The 20,074-nt window shown below is 42.7% G+C and overlaps 1 non-coding gene across 1 annotated transcript; it reads left to right on the forward strand.

Annotated features, from left to right (window-relative positions):
* Positions 1–12,681: 12,681 nt before the first annotated feature.
* On the forward strand, positions 12,682–12,788 carry LOC118621317. Its single transcript, XR_004957670.1, has one exon. It is a non-coding gene; the product is annotated as a U6 spliceosomal RNA (small nuclear RNA).
* Positions 12,789–20,074: the final 7,286 nt, after the last annotated feature.

Here is a 20,074-nt window from a genome sequence, read left to right on the forward strand (position 1 = left end):
TCAACTTCGGATCCCCACAACTATAACAGAATACATTTCGGTTGTGCTAAGCCAACACATTTTTGGTAATTTGTTATGGCAGCTCTAGGAAACTAATACAGTGGGGAACTCACGTTTATACCAGGCTTTGAACATTCAAATACATTAGGTAACAAATATGAGTGGGTGGACTAGGGAGAAACTGAGGCAAGCAGGAGAAGATAGTCTTTATGTGCATCCAATTATTGATCTTGTAAGAACACAGACACAGATTTACTAAATCTTTCCCTAGTTCAAGGGAAACTGGAAATATAGATTTTAGTTTTATGCTCTTATTTATTTATTTATTTATTAGAATTACACCAACTTTTTTTTTTTTTTTTTTTTTTTTTTAATGGTGCTGACCGTTTCAAATATGTCTGAGAGAGTCGGTTCCTCCCAGGGTGGCCAGTTTGCCACTCCTGTCTGTTTTTTGTAGTGATCCTATCCTGTGTGTCTCTTCCAATTTATGAGACAAGTTCTGGTATCTCTCCCTTCTCATCTTTTATTTTACTAGTAGAGATATGGGCATTTCTTAAAGGCAGAGGGCTGGGGGGCAGGAAGAGGGCTTGGATTGCAGTGGTGCTCCGCCTCCTGAGATAGACAGATACAATCCTCGTGCTTTGGGTGGTGGGCGAGGGGCCGAATGAGAAGACCCTGATGTGGTATGCAGCAAGGCAAGGCTGATGGCTATTGTCATATTCAGTAACTGTGTCATTATAAATCCAGAAAGAACTTGGGCAGAATTCCGTTTCCGTCTCTCAGAGCCATAGTTAACAAAGCCTATGCGAATGTGGAGCCTATCTAGGATCTGTGAGCACTCAACGGGTGGCTTTGAATACCTTCCAAAAGGATACTTGACCAGAAGGAAGTGGGATCATGGAGAACTTGTCCTCGAGGTCCTCAGCCAACACTGGGCTGTGATTCATCTTTAATTTAAGGATGAAAAACTATCAAACATGAACAATAAGAGCCTCAGCAATGACAGCAATAACCCTGCAGAAACTGTGAGCAATGATTATCAAAGATTATCACGAAAACTCAGAGGAAAAACAAACCCTGACAGAGATCTGCTACAGGAAGTAAATTTTCTTGTTTCAGAAAATTATTTGGCATCCTCAGATGAGATGGAAGAAATGATAGCCTCTTAAAAATGAGACAAATGTCATGAAGGAAGAACAATAGAATGACATAGGAAAGGAGCTACACGTGATGAGGAAGAATTTCTAGGGAACAGAAGTTCATCAGGAGATTTCCAGTTAGCGTAATGGAGCAGTTAAGAACATAACCGAGATTACAGAAAATTAAATTGTGTTATAAGAGGCAAATTGTAGAACTCCTGGAGTATTGAACACAAAGTGTCTTTTACTAAAATTGCATCTGCAAATTTTAGATAGAAAAAAAAAATATGAACTGTAATATGGTTCTCCAGAGAACCAATGTGTGTGTGTGTGTATGTGTGTGTGTGTGTGTGTGTGTGTGCCTATATCTGTGATTTATTCTAAGGAATAGTGTCACATCATTATGGAGACTGAGAAGTCCCGCAATGTGCCCTGTGCAAACTGGAGTCCCCTGGAAGCCTGCGGTGTAGTTCTGAAAACTTAAGGACAAAGAGTGAAGGTCCAATTCCAGGTCAGGAGAAGACGCGGGTTCCAGCTCCAGGAGCCACAGAGAGAGGCATCGCCCTTCTTCTGTCTTTTACTGCTATTCAGATGGTCTTCAACAGACTGCTGATGCCCACCCACACGGTGGGGAGCAATCTGCTTTGCTCAGTCCACCCCTTCAAATACCAGTGTCATCCGGAAAGGCCCTCACAGACATGTCCGGAGATAATGCTTGACCTGGCCCCTCATGGCCCAGCCCAGCTGACACACTGGTCAACTTGGCACTCATATGCCTCTGCTGAATCCATACTTAATTTCCAAATGAAAACAATAACAAGGTCATAATTCTGCCCAAAATGAAACAACTATATTGAGTACAACCAAAAATACAGTAACTTTTTCTCCAGAGAAGGAAGTCAAATCCTTGACTAATATTTACTCTTCCCTTGATATCCTGCAACTGAAATACTATGCTGTAACTATAGTCAGATACTAACTACATAGTTAGAGACTAACGAAGAGCCCAAAGCAGCCGGCTGGCAGTGCCAGCTTCCCTATCAGTGGGGCCACCTTCGTGTCTCCTGGTGGAAGCATCCTCCCTCTTGGAACTAAGATGCCCAGGCCAGCAGAGCTCAAGGTCAGGAGCAGGAAGCACACATTTTGCGAGCTGGCCACAGGAAGTGACAATGGCGGTGCTCTCCCTTTCACACTCTTAGATTTCCGGACCCGTGAATCTTGGATATGGGAGAAGCAGCCACATACTGGATGCTAATGATTCAGCGTGCACACAGCCTCCTGGGGAACCTGGCCCAGGCTCTGCAGGGTATTGCCACCTCCCTGGTGTTGCAACGGAGTCTTCAAGGCCATTCCAGTGTCGTTGAGGCCAGCTCCTTCAGGACGGCGAGGAGCATGGTCAGAGCGGTTAGTCCCTTGAGCATGACTCCGTGTCCATGATTGTTGCCCATTTTACACAACAATTTCTGCTACTTTGTTGAAGCACTTGGCACATACCACTGAAATCCTGAAATATTTGAAACACCTCTGAGGAGATTTATAAACAACAAAAGATCAGTTTCACCTCTGTAGAAGTACAGTTGCAGAGAGTAACACATATATGACCACTTTCAGCATAGTACTGAATAGTGGTTTCTGCATCTTCAACATTTATTTGAAGAGCCTGAGTTTTTGGAAAGAAATATACCGCCCACTGACTGGTATTATCTGTCATTACGCCGTTTTTATTGTCTCTTTCACTTAGGAACCATGAACATGTCTGAGTTCTTTATGCTTAAAAGCAGTATGAATAACATTATTTCCAGCACATTAAAATACACAGGAAAAGAGGAATACAGAAACAAAAGCAGCTATTTCTGGTTATCAGTAGTTATATACTTGATTATTATTTTTAAAAAGTCGCCCTGTGTGTCGTATTCTTTCTTTGCACTTAAAAAAATTTCAAATTTTCAGCAAAAAGAAATTTGTTCCCTTAAAATAAAAAGAAAACAGACAGCATCACAGATAATTATGTTAGTTTTAATATGTTATAATCTTAAAACGCACACCATTTAAACTAGAAGAAAATACTGTAAACTGTCACCAGTGGTTATATCTAGATAGTGAAAATGGGTGTTTTTTTCGTCATATGTTATTAAGAAATTTACTGTTTTTAATTGTGAAGAAGAATTTAAAAAGTTAAATATAAAGCGTGCCTTAGGCAAGAATTTTGTGACAACCTACTGTGTGACAGGATTGTTGGAATTATACACGTGAATGATTATACACGTGAATGATTATACATGTGAATGATTATCACGTGATGCATCTTATCCCAGGAATTCCTATCTTGTGAATTCCTGTTTCCTTAGTTGTCCACATAAAAAAATAAAGAAAGAGAAGAATCACTTCTCACTGATGGAGAATGTCTGTGTGATTTTTTTTTTTTTTTGGTTATTCTGAATTGGCTTGGAATAATATTCAATCTTTTAAACATATCCTGACAAGGAACATATGATCTATGAAGTCAAACCCAAATGGGATTGAATTATTTTCATTCCAGGTGAGCCACATGAACCAGGCATTGCATTACCTGGGCCTCAGTTTCCCTAACTTTATTTTTTATTTTTTTTATTTTATTTTTTTTATCCTCACCCGAGGACATTTTTCCATTTTTTGCTCAGGTAGAGTGGGAGGGAGAGAGAGGAACAGAGAGAGAGAGAGAAACATCGATGTGAAAGGGACACATCGAGTGGCTGCCACCCGCACAACCGACCAGGGCCGGGGCCAAACTACAACCGAGGTACACGCCCTTAGCGGAAACCGAACCCGGGTCTCTCAGGACCGCAGGCCGACGCTTTAACCGCTGAGCCAAACTGGCCAGGGCTTCCCTAACTTTAAAATGCCTCAGAGACTAATGCGGAATTGTCTCAGTCACAGTGAATCAGGTAAAGGATGAGAAAGGGCACATTACAACAACTGCCTGGGGGTCCTGCTACCTGGAAATTGCTTCTCTCTCTGCTCGTATCTGCAGGATTAAAATTTTACATTGAAGATGACGTCCCTCACATGTGGTACAGTACTGTAAGGTCTGCAACCCAATCTTACACACTCTGTTCTTATTTCTCACATTCCTCAGGTCTCAGGAGCATGTCAAGAAGTTTGATGAGATCAAATGCTAGCACAGAAGGGTACAGAGTAGCTCCCAAGGGCTCATTCTCAGGGGTCAATGGGGCATGTTGAACTGTACAGGGAGCAAGGTTGGGATTGATGACCAAGAGTCAACCAGGAGGTGGTGGAGGAAGACGGCAGGGAAAATTAGCTTGCCTCTCCTAAAAGTAGGAAAAGGGACCTCACATTTGTTGAAAGCCTCTGTGCTAGCAAGGCAGTCAGAGAATGTCTCCTAATACTTTAGCTAATCCTCACAATCACTCTTCCGTTTAACAACTGAGGAAACAGACCTAGGGGGGTGACAAGTTCCGGATCATTCTGATGAGAAAGGAAGAGTCTAAAGCTTGTACTGAAGGGCATCTGACTCCTTCTCATATCTACCTCCTCCCAGGAGTAGAAAGGCATCTTCATGGCTTGGGATTGAAAATGTCAAGCAACTGGATTTGTAGGATCAGGGTTTAGTCTGTAGAGAGGAACCTGACACAGGTAAGTAGGTTTCAGGACTTGAGCTGGTAGAGGCCTTAGGTCCATTCATGGTGACCAGTGCCAAATCCTTCAACCTGCGTATGTGTGAAGGAGCCACTGAGAACGTGTTCAGCTGGTGGCTCCCAGCAGGAAGACCTCACTCTGAGGTTCGGAGACGCTTCAGAATCCAGGTTGGAGAATTGCCATTATCCACACCGTGGGGGCTGGGGTGAGCGCAGCGGTGATTAAGGCAGAAGGAGCAGGAAGTTTTCTTATTTCACTGAGGAGGAACTGAGACCCCCAAAGGCCCTGGAGACCCAACCTGAGGCAGAGCCAAGCAGGCCTGGCTTCCTTTGAATTTTGATAACTATCATTTTTTTTTTCTTTTTACTTCTCCATGCTTTTGCTGTTGATGAGTTAGACCAATAGACAAAATGAATGCAACACTTTTTATTCAACAGCTGTTAAGTGAGTTTATTTTCAGGTATTTTCGAAGCCCTGGGCATTCAGAAGTAAGTGTAGCTGAAAAATATTTTAGCCGCAGGAAGCTTACACCTGAAGGAGGACGATGAAATAAACGAGGCGTAGACGATGGAGCGTGAAAGGAAGTAATAATGGCTCTGGAAGGAAAAGAGGAGGGTGCAGGAAGAGGCCTCACCGGAGACGTGACATGCGAGGAGAGACCTGACAGAGGGTGGGAGCCAGCCATGTGGACTTCGAGGAGGAATGTCCCAGGCCGGGGACGAGGCAGCTCAGAGCCCTGAGACAGGAACGTGTGGGAGGTGCCAGAAGTTTCGGGAGCAGCAAGAGGCCCTTGTGATTGACATGGTGTGAGGACAGGGTGCAGGAGGCAGCGGGGTGCCAGCTCACGTGTGTCCTCAACTTCCCCTCGGGGACTCGGGTCTTATTCTGGGTGAGATGGAGGTCCGCGAGACGGTGCTGAGCAAGGGGTGATCAGACGGGGCTCACATGTCAACAACGTCACTGAGGAAGTGTGATGCCATCTTCACTACACATGTGGACACAGCAAGTCCTCCGCGTCCCTCAGCTTCAGGCCAGATCAGATGACCCTGGGCGTAGGCCTCTGGAGGGACAGAGGGGTTCAGGGAAGAAAAACCTCAGTAACTGGGACATGACAACACCTCCAGGAAAGATCCTCGATTTCATGGGAAGTCTCTCGTGGGACATTTAATTAATTAATTTATTTATTTATTTATTTATTATTTTTTAAAACATTTAAAAAATATTGTTTCTTTATTGATTTTAGAGAGAGGAAAGGATATATATAGAGAGAAACATCGATGAGAGAGAACATTGATTGGCCCCCTCCTGCATGCCCCCACTGGGGATCGGGCCCACAACCTGGGCATGTGTCCTGACCGGGAATCAAACCGGCGACATCTTGGTGCAGGGGTCGACGCTCAACCACGAGCCACACCGGCTGGGCTACAGCATGCTTTTATAACTGCGTGTCCACGATGCTTCAGATGTTCTGAGAAGCAACATTGAACTCCATCATGAGGGGTTAAGAAAGGGTTTCCAGAGACACTTAGAAATAGAAGTTTTTACTTCAGGGGGAATATAAGCCTGTCATATTTAAAAGTATTTTTTTCTCACTCCCTCATTCCCTCTCCTTTTCTCTTTTCCTTCTTGCCCCGTCTTCCTTCCTTTAAGAACTACTTACTGAATTTCAAATGAATAATATGAAAAACCTTTGAGATCGAATACATGGTCCGCCTCTCAGAAAGCTTATGTCTGAGCCAGATAGAAGAGTATTATTTGGGAAAGTGCAAGAATACATTTTTTTGGCTGGGTATTGGTATCTGCGTAAGTTAGTTTTCCAGATAAAAAGCAGAACCTTTAGTTCAATTTAAATTTCAGATAAACAAAGAATATGTTTTAATATAAGTGCATAAGTTCATTTACATATTGCATGAAACATACATATACCAAAAAGTGATTAAGTGGTGTCATTTTTTTTTTCTTTTTGCCAAGTTTAGCAGCCCTGCATGTAAGGAGTATTAAGAAAAGAGATGAGAAATATAGGCAGGGACCATAAAACGTCATAAACCACCCCAAGGAGTTTGACTGTCTTGCTGCCTAGCAGAAGCCGCTGGAAGATGCTCAGCAGGAAGCGAGATCAGATTTGAAATGTATGAAGGTAACTCCGGCCACAGTGAGAGGCAGGTGTGGGAGACGCGCAGGACCAGAGGCACAGGACCACACTCGCTGCAGTAGGGGCTGGAGAGACGGCATTAACACCCCACTTGGCCGACACTGAGAGGAGACCTGTGCAAGGTGAGCCAGAAGAGGGGCTTCAAAATGCCCCACCCCCAAACCGTTTCTGGTTTGAGGAGTCACTGCCATTCTCCATGCTGCTGTTCCAGGAGAAGGACGTATTGCTAGACATAACTTTCTTTTTTTTCTTAATAATTTGAGACTAGGAATCTTTCCCAAGCTGTTCGCCTTGCACCTTACCCTTAGACGAGAGACCTCTCCTCCTAGGTGGTCCCTAATCTCATGCAGTGATAGTGTGGAGAGAAGAGAAGATAGACTGCAATTGTTTTTTTGTTTTGTTCTGTTTTCTGTTTTTGTAAACATAACCATTTCGTTGAGGTTGGCTCGTCTCCGATCTGTTTTAGTCCTTCTTGGCATAACCGCCATTCTTAAGAGTTCAGTGGACTCTTGACACCCACTCCAGATCGTTCTGAGTCCCTGCGTGAGTTGCCGAATGTCTAAAATGAAATGTTTAGTCAAGTAATCTGTGTCCCGGTGGAGCGATTCTCTTTGGTGCATCAGACCTTCAGCCCCGCGGGTTCAAATTCATGTTTGTATGTGGAATCAGCCTTGAAGATGACATCCTCAGACATCAAGCTTTTGACACACGTTGTAAAGGAAACAGGGAAGGCAGAACGTGCTAAACACAGGTCGTATTTGATCTGCTTTAGCAAATGGATAAGAAGCATTTGGAATTAAAAGCACCAAGCGAGTGCAGGTGGGTAGGCTTCCCATCAAGCCTTAAACGTTTGCGATTTCGAGCACACTGCTGGTGGGAATGCAGACTGGGGCAGCCACTGTGGAAAACAACATGGTGTTACCTCAAAAAATTAAAAATTGAACTTCCATTTGACCCAGTGATCCCACTCGTAGGAATACACCCTAAGAAGCCTGAAACACCAATCAGAAAGAATATATGTACCCCCATGTTCATAGCAGCACTATTTACAATAGCTAAGATCTGGAAACAGCCCAAATGTCCATCAGTAGATGAATAGATAAAAAAGCTGTGGTACATATACACAATGGAGTACTATGAATCTGTGAGAAAGAAAGATCTCTTATCCTTTGAGATGACATTGAGGGATCTGGAAAGTGTCATCCTAAGTGAAACAAGCCAAACAGAGAAAGACAAGTATCGTATGATCTCACTTATTTGTGGAATATAATGAACATAACAGTCTGAGGAATGGGGTAGTCCCAGAGATGTGGAAGTGGGGTACAGACTGACAATCCCCAGAAGAGAGGGTGGTGGGGGAGAGATAAACCACAGAACTTATACGCATGTGTGCATGAACAGTGGACATGGACAACAAAGCTGGGATCAGGGCAGGAGAGGGAGGGAGAAGGGGAATCAGTGGGGGAAAAAGGAGAAACATCTGTAACAAAAATAAATTAATTTAAAAAAAAGTTTGCGATTTCTAAAATATGTTTTTGCATTTATCTAAAATCTTGTTCGCTGATAATTTATTTTCCAAACAAGTCTTAGAAAAGGAGAAAGAGATATAGGTGTGCATGCACATACACTGCACCGAGGCTTTTGCATGGATTGCTACAGCTATATAAAGAAAGGAACAGTTGCAAACAGCTTGATGACTTAAAGCAGTGTGACAGGCTAAGATGAGAGTGACTGAGACATTTTGGGAGAGTGCTATTATTAGAACAATCATATTCGAAAAGAATTGACTCCTGACTTTGCAGCAAGTGGAGAGAATAGTAGGAGGGGCAGAACCCTGTGTAACAATTCGAGGTAAAATGGTACATTAGCAAAGAGATTAAGATACAGTAGGCATGAGACCAATGGTATAATTTCACATCTGGGAAGGAGTGATAAAAGTCTCATTTAATTAGCCGGGGAAATGGATGGTCTGGCTGAGAGCAGTGGAAAGGTCTTATTTTACGTGTTATTGGGGAAAAGAAATGAGAAAGCAAAGAATGACATTTATGGAGCCTCTGCTTTGCATCATCAACTCTGCTAAAAACACGTATTAGCTCAGACGCCCTGCTCATTGGAACCTCTCAACCAGTTGCACCCTCTAAGGACAGGTTTGAGCATCTGGACTTCACAGATGAAGAAATGGAGGCTTAACAGGATTAAGAAACTTTGACCTCATCACAAGTGATGTGAGAGAAACGAGATTTGAATTTGGATCTTGGTCTTCAAAGTCCATGCTGTTTCTTTTTCATCTAATCGCTGCCTACAGTTTATATTGGAACACAAAACCGTTTCAGGAAAACTAAGAAAATTGCTTTTTGTCTTGATGAAGCACTTCCTACCCTGGATCTCTGAAGGCCCTAGAGAAACACTTTTTATTCTATCATTGTTACTGTCTCGGGTTTGGCGCGATGGCTTAGTGACTTAAACAAGGTCACCGGTGAGCCAAGCCATTCCCTGGTCTGGGGGTCTCTCCTCGCCATTAGACAGCGGTCCCACCTTCTGAGGCTCAGTTTGGATTAAGGCTTCCAATTCATGTAGAAACAGCCCTGTAACCTCACACTAGACATTGCTGAAGTCAAACCCAAATGTTCTGGAACCAAGTTTATTTAAAGAAGGAGGGTTGAATGCTGTCTTATACAGGAACTATATTGGCACCAATATCAGAAATAACCTACTATGCGCATTGTACTTTACAATTTATTTTTCAGCTTAAATTCATTTTATCTACTGTACTTTGAAACTTTCATCTACTATATTTTGTTTTTAATTTAAGTTAGGTTGAATACAGTCATAGGTTTGCATGGTCTTTTTTTTTTTTAATCCTCATCCAAGGACATTTTTCCATTTTTTGCACAGGTAGAGTGGGAGGGAGAGAGAGGAAGAGAGAGAGAGAGGGAAACATCGATGTGAAAGGGACACATCGAGTGGCTGCCACCCTCACGACCAACCAGGGCCGGGGACAAACTGCAACCGGGGTATGCGCCCTTAGCGGGAACCGAACCCGGGTCTCTCCGGACCGCAGGCGGATGCTCTAACCGCTGAACCAAACCGGCCAGGGCGGTTTGCATGGTCTTTACAGGCATACCTCAGAGATACTGCAGGTTTGGTTCCAAACCCCCACAGTAAAACAAATGTTGCAATAAAGTGAGCCAGACAAATCCTTTCATTTCTCAGTGCATAGCAAAGTTATGCTTACACTATCCTGTGGTCTATTACGTATGCCATAGCATTATGTATTAAAAAAACGTACATACCTTAATTAAAAAACACTTCATTGCTAAAAATTGCTTACCATCATCTGAGCCTTTAGTGAGTTGTATTCTTTTTGCTGGTGGTTGCAGCAAACCTTCAATTTGTTAAGTACAAAATGCAGTAAAGCAAAGCACAATAAAACGGTGCAGGGGTCTATGCAGTCTACCTGGCCTTGGGCCAGCACAACCCAGCACCTATTTCTGTGAATACAGTGTCCCCGGGACACAGCTGCCTACACCTGTTCCTTTAGAACTCCCTTGGCCACCTTGGCTCTATGTGGCCGAGTCCAGCAGCTGTGACCACACGGTGTGGCTGACAAAGCTGAAAATATTAGCTATTTGACCTTCTCAATAAATGTTTGCTGACTCTTGGTCTGTGACAGCAGGAGATTCTTCAGTCTTCCCTTTCCACTTAGACTCTGTACATGGCATTGCACCCTGCTTCTTTCAAGAGAAACCATAAAATGCCATCTTATTTGATAGCATCTAACTTTGCTTAGGCATTTCTTCATCACAAAATACTCATGTAACTCTACAGAAAATTATATATATTTTTAAAGAGGAAACACTTCTTTAAAATACTGTGCTCATTAAAATACTGTGATGTAGCTGTTATAGCTCTTTTAGAAAGAAAATATGTTTAGGCATAAAACAATGTTTTTTTTTCTTTTCTTTTTTATTAATTAATTTTTGTTACAGATGTTTCTCCTTTTTCTCCCATTGATTCCCCCTCCCCCCCCGCCCATTCCCCAGATTGTTGTCCATGTCCACTGTTCATGCATACATGCATATAAGTTCTGTGGTTTATCTCTCCCCCACCACCCCCCTCTTTAGGGGATTGTCAGTCTGTACCCCACTTCCGCGTCTCTGGGACTACTCCATTCCTCAGACTGTTATGTTCATTATATTCCACAAATAAGTGAGATCATATGAAACTTGTCTTTCTCTGTTGGCTTGTTTCACTTAGGATGATACTTTCAAGGTCCCTCCATGTCGTCTCAAAGGATAAGAGATCTTTCTTTCTTACAGCTGCATAGTACTCCATTGTGTATATGTACTACAGCTTTTTATCCATTCGTCTACTGATGAACACTTGGGCTGTTCCCAGATCTTAGCGATTGTAAATAGTGCTGCTACAAACATGGGGGTACATATATTCTTTCTGATTGGTGTTTCAGGCTTCTGAGGGTATATTCCTAGAAGTCTGGGTGCCATTATGATATTAAGTTCTGAGCTAGGTGATAGGGATGGAAAGGGAGCAGAGAAGACAGAATCCCTACAGTAATTAAAATAGTACGGTACTGGCATTAGCATAGACACACAAACCAATGGAAGAAGCTAGAGCCCAGAAATAAACTCTCACATACATGCTCAGCTAATATTTGACAGGGGAGCCAAGAGCGCTCACTAGAAAAATAATTTACAAGAAATAAATGTGAGGGGAAAACTGGATAATCACATGCAAAAGAATGAACTTGGATCCTTATTTACACCACTCACAAAAATTAACTTGAAATGTATTAAAGATTTAAATGTAAGACCTAGAAGAACAAAACTCCTAGAAGAAAACAGGGGAAAATCTCCTGAGCATTAGCATTGGCAATGACACTTTGGGTATGACACCAAACTAAAAGCAGCACAGAAAATAATGATCAGTGAGATATCAAACTAAAAGCTTCTGTACACCAGAAGACTCAATCAACAAAATGGAAAAAATATTTTTAAGAAACATATATATAATACCCTTATTACTAAATACTATTTTAATACTAAAAATATAAAGAACTCATATAACTCAATAACAAAAACAAAACAAAACAAAATCTGATTTATAAATGGGCAGAGGAACTGAATAGACTTTTTTTCCCAAAGAAGACATAGAAATGGCCAACAGGGACTTGAAAAGATGCTCCATATCACTAATCATCAGGGAAATGCAAATTAAAACCACAGTGAGATAGCACCTCACACCTGTCAGAATGGCTGTCATCGAAAAGACAAGAGCTGACAAGTGTTGGTGAGGATGTGAAGACAGGGAGCCCTTGTGCTCTGTTGGTGGGAATGTAAATTGGTGCAGCCACTATGGAAAACAACGTGGAGGTTCTTAAAAACATTAAAAATAGAGCTACCATAAAACTCAGTAATCCCACTTCTGGGTGTATTTCCAAAGGAAACAAAAACAGAATATCAAAGACGTATCTGCTGTCCCATGTTTATTGCAGCATTGTGCACAGTAGCCAAGGTGTGGAAACAATCTAACCTAAGTGTCTGTTAACAGGAAAATGGATAAAGTAGATGTGTACACACACACACACACACACTGTATATGTTTTTATACATGTATATATGTATGTCTATGTATACATATACATATACACATATGTACACAGTGAGGTATTCAGCCATGATGAAGAACATCTACCATGTGTGACAGCATGCATGAAACTATAAAACTTGAGGACATGTATTCACTTTGCCAGCACATATACTAAAACTGAAATGATACAGAGAAGATTAGCATGGCCCCTGCAAAAGGATGACACATAAATTCTTGAAGCATTCCATATTTAAAAAATAAAAGTACAACAACAACAAGAAAAGCTTGAGGGCATTATGTTAGTGTAGTAAATATGACAGAGAAAGACAATTATTGTGTGATATTACTTATATGGGGAATCAAAAAAATATGTTCATAGATACAGAGACCAGGGGCTGGGGGTTGGGAGAAATGGGGAGATATTGGTCAAACAGTACAAACTTCCAGTTGTAATGATACTGTTGTAATTAGCTAGTTATTAATAATATGAAAGGAACAGAAGAGAGGCCAGACCTTATAGGCATGGCCATCTGGGCTGCCTTGCCAGAGAACACCTCCCTTGGTCATTGTGTTGCTAGTGCCATAGCCAGGCAGCCCTGGTCGATTTTAGCTTACATTGCAGACACAATTGCTGTGTATTTTGGCTCGTGCACACACTGCTACTTGTCATTAATGCTTCTTCCACAGGTATAACTAATATAGAAAAGCCTCAAATGTATAGGTGCTCAAGGAAGTGAAAGGTTTTTATTACCTAATCTTGGAGACTTACTGCTAACAGAATTTAACCCCAGGGCCCACGTGCTAAATCTCTGTCTTGCCCAGTTAACAGGGTATGCTCTTTCTCCCCGTCTCAGGCCCAGTTAAAGGTTAGAATTTTTCTACCCAAGACAGAGGGAAAAAACATTCAGCAAGGTCAGAGGCCATCGGTATCCCATGTGTGGAGTTAAATAAACCCAACTAAACAGTGCCTGCTAAAGAGTCACTGTTGGTAAGACTCCACATCTGGAAAGTTGTACTACTATTTTGGGAAGATCTCAGACTCTGGCATGGGAGGGGTGAGGAATGAGTCTTAGGACACTGAGCCTGGCAGTGGGGGTTGTGTACCCATCCTCGGCTCTGGCAACACAACAGTGGAGCTAGGAAAAGTTGGGGACACTCACATTTTCCCTCAGCTACCAAATCTCTCCCTCTTTGAAGAGGATGAAATGTTTTTCTCCCTCTCTCATGAGGACGAAAGGTTTAGATTTTCCTCCCTGTAGTCAATAGGTAACACAATCTCCATTCATGGTGTCTCAGAGTGCATACTCTGGATAAGAGTTTTACTCTAAGTTTTTCAAGGAAAGGACTATCTGAGCCATCTTTTGGAATACAGATTCTGAAAAGTAGATCCTATTCGAGCCTAAATTGTTTGAGACAATCACTGTAACTTAGTTCACCTGTAATCTTCTAAATAAATGACTTTTGCTCTATAATACCTGTCTCATTGAGGTATATCTCTTAAAATGTCAGTGTGTTTGGCAGTAAAAGAGCCTATATTTCTACAAGTTATGGAATGTGTTTGCCAACCTCAGAAGTGCGAATTGCTTACTTTTAGCTTTTCCTCTCCATCTGATGCCCCAGAATATGACAATTGTTGATGGTGAGTCACAGCAATATATTTCTTTGCATAAATCCAATAAGACCAGGCTTCATTTGTGGTCTTATTAACTAAGACTTTGACTGGAACACTGTGTTTAAGAGACACATGCCTGGCCTTGGCCGGTTTGGCTGAGCGGTTAGAGCGTCGGCCTGTGGTCCAGAGAGACCCAGGTTCAGTTCCCGCTAAGGGCATGTACCTCGGTTGCAGTTGCCCCCAGCCCTGGTTGGGTTGTGCGGGTGGCAACCACTTGATGTGTCCCTTTCACGTCGATGTTTCTCTCTTTCTCTCCCCCTCCCACTCTATCTGAACAAAATATGGAAAAATGTCCTCGGACGAGGATAAAAAAATATGAGAGAGAGACATGCCTGGACTTTGAATACCACTAAAAGCCATAAAGAATTAAGATTGACTTTCGGAGCTGATCAAAGACCACTGCAGAAATGGCCTAGGACCTTGCTTGGTCACATGGTTCATGGTAGTCTTTCCAAATAAGGAATGACGATTGCTTTCCTGAAAGATGGCAATGAAGGGAACTCAAGACACCTTGAGAGACCTCACGAACTTGAGAATTTACTAGAACCTACATGTATTGAAGGCAAAGCCTGATGCCAATGATGGCTTGCCTTCTTTGCACTGAAGGGCTGACCATGACTCAGTCTAAAGATTCCTTGTGAAAGTTCCAGCAAAGCAGATTTGAAAAGCCTGCTTGACCTATTTGATCAGTTACTATTCTTGTTGTGCTTATGCAAATAATCAAGCCTAATTAAAACTGGACTTCATGCAGTCTCTTTGAAAATGAAGATAATCTAAGAAAGAAAAATTGTATTTCATTAGAAAATTACAATGCCCAATTGTGGATATTGGACTCCAGTGCAGTTAACTGTCTTCAAAGTTTTGTTTTTAAGGCTGTGTCTGTGTGTGCCATATAAAATTAAGCACCTGATAACATCACAGGAGATTTTTAGCTGCAGAAAAATCTATCAGATTGGTACTGCTAGCTTTCATCCCAGCAAAAACCTTGCATCTGGAAGTCTTCTTAACTGTTTTATAATTTGCTGTGTGCATTAACCTTTGTGTTTTGTGTTCTTTATTCTATTTTTACAGACTGTATGCCTATTTTCCTATTTCCCTGATCACTTGTTCACACAGTATAAACCTCACTTTGGAAGCCATCCGCATCACCATCTCCTGAAATTGGACTTAACAATTTGAACTTGTGGTTGAGTCAATGAAGCATGGATGGTATATTGGCTTTGCTTGAAAGTGCTTTCCCTTTTCTGCCCAAATGGTTCAGAGAGAAAAGGCCCACAGTTCCTGATAGGGGAAATCTCAGAGTATCCCCTAGCTTAACTTGAGTTAAGTAGAGTGGACAAAAGGGCTTCAACCAGGTGTGCCGCACCTGCCTCCGGGGAAGCCACGCCTCCAGCCTAGTCTGGTACACTGTGAAGTAAGTCTTTCCCTTTATCACATGGGCTTTTACCTCTCAACAGACCTTTAGTTGCTCTAAGTCTCCTCACTTTTGAATTATGCCTTTTAGCCTTCTTGTCAAGTTTGTCACTTCTAGAATACAGCAAGGAAGCCAGCTTGTCCAACGCACCATCCTCTGATATCACCTATGCCATCTTCCCGGAACATTAGACTGTCTTGAGCTTTGCAGAATCCCTCTGCCCTGCACGAAGACTCCCTTATTGCTCCTCCTTCCTCTGTCAGACAGGGAGAACCTCTGAGCCTTGGGATAACAGGACTACGCCCCTCTGACAGCATGAAGTATTTACAAGAAGATGGAAACTTTTGCCCATTTACCCTTTGTAAAATTATAAAGAGGTCAGTTTTCTCTAAAGGGAGAATTGAAACCATTGTAATTAGCTAGTTATTAATAATAGAAAAGGAGCAAAAGGGAGGCCAGACAGTATAAGCATGTCATTTCCAGCAGCTTCACCATGAAGCTGCAATTTTGCACTCCCCAGAAAACCACTGGTACACTCCCCGCAAACCACTGGGGGGAGGGGCCCAACAAAGGGTAAGACAGATGAATGCACAGTAAACTTGGGGTGATGTAGGGAAGATATTTCCCTGTCAATCTAGCCTGGGGAACCATGGATTGGCTAGAGGGGGTAGAGCCAATGAAAACCCACAGAAATGTGAGGATCCATAATCTCAAGAGAAAGAAACTCATTCTCTGGGTGTGCTTGGCTCTTAGCACTCCTGGCTTGGGGCTCTTGGGGGCTCTTGGGGCTCTCTTGCATTTGCCCGTGTTCCCTCCAAGCCGTGTGGCCCTTCTGACCCCACATGCAATGGACTAACGAATTGCATGAGGGAACACAAACTAGGCTAGCCTGATGCCAGATTGGACTGTGTCCCAACATGGAACAGAAACTCTAGGCAATAGTTCTAATCCTAGTTCTGCTAAAACCAAAACGGGACTTCTTCCTTGGTGGGGCAAAGGGAAATGGACCTTGGAAACGCAGGGGTATAATTCCAATATCTCACCCTCCTGTGTAAGTCTCAAAATATTCTTTTTGTTTTGTTTTGTTTTGTTTTGTTTTTGCTACATCGCAAGAGACCCACTCCTTCCAGCAACCAATGGAGAGGAGGACAACTCCCCGCTGGTAACAGTAAAAGGAACAGTTTGGAAATCTAATGTACAGCATGATGCATACAGTTCCCTGTACTATATTCTATACTAGAATGTTGTTACGAGAACAGGTCTTAGATTGACATGATGAAGGTGTTAGCTAGCACTATGGTGGTAATAATTTTGCAAATATATGTATATCAAGTAGCACAATGTACACCTTGAAATCACAAAATGTTGCACGTCAATTGTATCTCCGTGACACTGGAAAGTAAGAGGAGCCTGGGCCTTGCAGAGCTCAGTCTGGATTACATACGTTGCCCCGAGTCCGACACGTAATAAATAACGGTGTCAGGTCTTAAACTCAGGTCTGAATTCTTCCAAAGCTCTTTTTACATTAACTCATACTTTCCAAGCTGAGAAAGGTGCAGCCCCACCCCTAACACGCCCATGTAGCACGAGCCAAGAATATACAAAGATACAGAATTACATGGCTTTGATTTTACTAGACAGTAAATAGCTTTAAACAAATTTTTATATTATAACAAGCCTGACTCTTTGAAGCAGAAGAATGCAAATTTCAAATGAATATTTAAGATAAAAGACTTCCCATAGATTAAGGCTTGCAGTACCTCAGCCCCTAAGGATGGAATAGTGTCTTTGGAATACTTTTATTCACAGTAAGAAGAAAAGAGAAAAAGAAATCAGTCTTGGGGGACAATGCATAAAAGGAAGCCTCATAACAGCTAAGATTAAACTGAACGAAGAAAAAGAGAAAAAGTTTGAAGGAGAAGAGAGCCCTCAGAAGCTAACTTGAAAATGACTTTCACGGAGTGTCATGGGTCAACCTGCCACAGAGTAGCCTAATTAAGACATCTGCTAGGAGTTGCCAATTGACGGTGGTCTCACTGTCACACCATTTTAATTGACATGCTGTGATTTTGTTCCAGATTAACTTCATAAGTGGTGCTCCTAATAGAAAGATCACTTAAATTAAAAGTGGGCTGCAAATAGGGATTTGTGATGTTAATAGGCCAGTATAATCTCTGTGTCATTTACATACATTTCCATTTTCCCCAATACATATTTGCATATATAGGAGGATGTCACTGAAGGCTTCTCAGGGGCAGCATTAGTATGCTAATGAGCATGCAACTGGCACAGTGTCCAGAGTCATTTTTTGACCTCCCATCAACACTAATTTTGGAGCTGCCTTTGAGCCTCCAGTATTAGTAACATAAAACCCATGTTCCGGGGGAAAAAAAACATGTTTAGCCTATTCACCCAAATGCAATAAATCTTTGAAAGACTGAATGGAACTGATGCAAAGAGACTTCATAACATCTGAAGAGAGACTTTATAACATCTGAAGAGTTCCTTAGTACTTGAACAATTCAGTATGTCAGTGATGCTACAAAACCCTCTAAGAATATTGGCTCAGTGTGCTGGCCCATCAACCTAGCTCAATGTGGTAGCCCAGAACAGCGTGTCTGCCAATCTGGGTAAACCAGAGCAGAGGCCAACTCAAACAGAACGAAGCTGACTCGGTTCTCCAGGGTGAGAAGTGATTCAAAGATTGAGGATAGACTCTCTGTCCAAGGGGAAAGGAACTCACACACATTGTTATTTTCATTGTTGTTTTAATACCAACACCATCACCTCCATGCCCGGTGACTATCAGTCAATGAGAAGCTTCTAGACATGTGTTCACTTATTTAATCTTTTCCGTGGCACACAAAGAACCCCCGATAGTATTAAGATTCCAATACATAGAAGGAAAATGAAAGTCTCAGGCAGTTCAGAAATGTGCTGAGGACACGTAGCAAAAGCGAATCTGAGGTCTGTGTGACGGCCAAGTGCAGTCTCTCTTCCCATTCTGCCCACTGCAAGAGCAAATGTGTGAAGAGTGGCGAGGGGAAAGTGGACCATCTGCGCTATGAAATCCGAGACGGGGGTCTATCAACAGTCACACCCTGAGAAAGCCGAGGACTGACATGTTACTTGTGCTTCCTTGTCCCCTAGATGAGGGAATTGGTGTAGAAAGAAGGGCCTGGGCTTAGGGAGTCGTTTGGCTGCCAAGGGGGCAAATAGCGGCACAGCCCTGGACGAGAGTGGGGGACATTCATTTCCAGACTCTGTTGGAGCTGGACACCAGCTCTGCCAGGCCTAAGAGATGTGTCAATGAGTCAACTACGTGACCCTTCACAGAGCGAAGCCTATTATTTGGCCCTTCTATTGGCCTTTTAAAAATTTTTTATCTTCACCAGAAGACATTTTTTGCATTCATCTTCAGACAGAGCAGGAGGGAGAGAGGGAGAAAGAGAGAGAGAGAGAGAAACATTGACTGGTTGCCACTCACACGACCCCAACTGGGGCCGGGGACAAACTGCAACCAAGGTACGTGCCCTTAGTGGGAACCGAACCTGGGTCTCTCTGGTCCACGGGCTAATGCTCTTACTGCTGAGCCAAACCGGCCAGGGCCCTACAGGCTTTTATAAAAGCCCTTGATGGGCACAGTGGGGACAAAATAATGAATGTCCACATACTGGGTGCCTCCTGAAAAATGAAGAGTTGGTCTGAGAGACTTCAGAGTAAAAAAGTAGTGGGTTTGTTCACAATACAACATATAGATGATATATTATAGTACTGTACAACTGGTAAAAAAAGTTTTCTTTGTTGATTTGATTTTAGAGAGAGAGATAGAAACATCAATGAGAGAGAACATCGATTGGCCGCCTCCTTCCTGCATGCTCCCCATTGGGGATCAGGCCCACAACCTGTGCATATACCCTGATCGGGAGTCGAACCTGCGACCACTGAGCCACACCAGCCGGGCTGAAACCTGTATAATTTTATTAACCAATGTCAACCCAGTAAATTCAATTAATAGAAAATAAGCACTCAATAAAAAAAGTAGTGGGTTTGGCGCCGAGGAACACTAAGTGTTACAGGAAAATGGGGCATGATGTGTCCCATACTGTCACCAGTTCCGGCGTAGGGCTGGCCAGGGCAGGGTCACACACTCTTCCACCAGGAGCCAGGAGCCCCTGAACTCAGCATAGTTCGTTTCTGGGGTGTCAGGAAGCCAGTCTCCCATGGAAGAGGCTGAGATGGACCATCTCCCGGGGGCATTGCGAGATGAGATGGGAGGGTCGTCACACTAAGCTCACACCTGGTCCAGAAGCAGAGGACTGGGGGACTAGGCTCCTGGTTCTCTACCTGGAGCAATTATACCTCTTCCAGAAAACTTCTGGAACTTTCCAGACACATTTTTCATAGTGAGACAAGAGATAAGGGTGGGGGAGCTACTGGCATCTTATAGATAG

Source organism: Molossus molossus, unplaced genomic scaffold (genome assembly GCF_014108415.1).
Source record: "Molossus molossus isolate mMolMol1 unplaced genomic scaffold, mMolMol1.p scaffold_m16_p_1, whole genome shotgun sequence".
NCBI classification, from domain to species: domain Eukaryota; kingdom Metazoa; phylum Chordata; class Mammalia; order Chiroptera; family Molossidae; genus Molossus; species Molossus molossus.